This window comes from Physeter macrocephalus, chromosome 4 (genome assembly GCF_002837175.3).
Source record: "Physeter macrocephalus isolate SW-GA chromosome 4, ASM283717v5, whole genome shotgun sequence".
Classification (NCBI taxonomy): Eukaryota; Metazoa; Chordata; class Mammalia; order Artiodactyla; family Physeteridae; genus Physeter; species Physeter macrocephalus.
In genome coordinates, this window is record NC_041217.1 from 4105177 (window position 1) to 4106470 (window position 1294).

Below are 1294 nucleotides of genomic sequence, written 5' to 3' on the forward strand. Positions count from 1 at the left end.
CTACAGCCAGCATTGTTCTCAATGGTGAAAAACTGAAAGCATTTCCACTAAGATCAGGAACAAGACAAGGTTGCCCACTCTCACCACTCTTATTCAACATAGTTTTGGAAGTTCTAGCCACAGCAATCAGAGAAGAAAAAGAAATAAAAGGAATCCAAATAGGAAAAGAAGAAGTAAAGCTGTCACTGTTTGCAGATGACATGATACTATACATAGAGAATCCTAAGGAGGCTACCAGGAAACTACTAGAGCTAATCAATGAATTTGGTAAAGTAGCAGGATACAAAATTAATGCATAGAGATCTCTGGTATTCTTATACACTAATGATGAAAAATCTGAGAGTGAAATTAAGAAAACACTCCCATTTACCATTGCAATAAAAAGAATAAAATATCTAGGAATAAACCTACCTAAGGAGACAAAAGACCGGTATGCAGAAAATTATAAGACATGATGAAAGAAATTAAAGATGATACAAATAGATGGAGAGATATACCATGTTCTTGGATTGGAAGAATCAACATTGTGAAAATGACTCTACTACCCAAAGCAATCTACAGATTCAATGCAATCCCTATCAAACTACCACTGGCAGTTTTCAAAGAACTAGAACAAAACAATCTCACAATTTGTATGGAAACACAAAACACCCCGAATAGCCAAAGCAATCTTGAGAAAGAAAAACGGAGCTGGAGGAATCAGGCTCCCTGACTTCAGACTATACTACAAAGCTACAGTAATCAAGACAGTATGGTACTGGATCAAAAACAGAAATATAGATCAATGGAACAGGATAGAAAACCCAGAGATAAACCCACGCACCTATGGTCACCTTATCTTTGAGAAACGAGGCAAAAATATACAGTGGAGAAAAGACAGCCTCTTCAATAAGTGGTGCTGGGAAAATTGGACAGCTACATGTGAAAGACTGAAATTACAACACTCTCTAACACCATACACAAATACAAACTCAAAATGGATTAAAGACCTGAATGTAAGGCCAGACACTATTAAACTATTAGAGGAAAACATAGGCAGAACATCCATGACATAAATCACAGCAAGATTCTTTTTGACCCACCTCCTAGAGAAATGGAAATAAAAGCAAAAATAAACAAATGGGACCTAATGAAACTTAAAAGCTCTTGCAGAGCAAAGGAAACCATAAACAAGACGAAAAGACAACCCTCAAAATGGGAGAAAATAGTTGCAAAGGAAGCAACTGACAAAGGATTAATCTCCAAAATTTACAAGCAGCTCATGCAGCTCAATATCAAAAAAACAAACAACCCA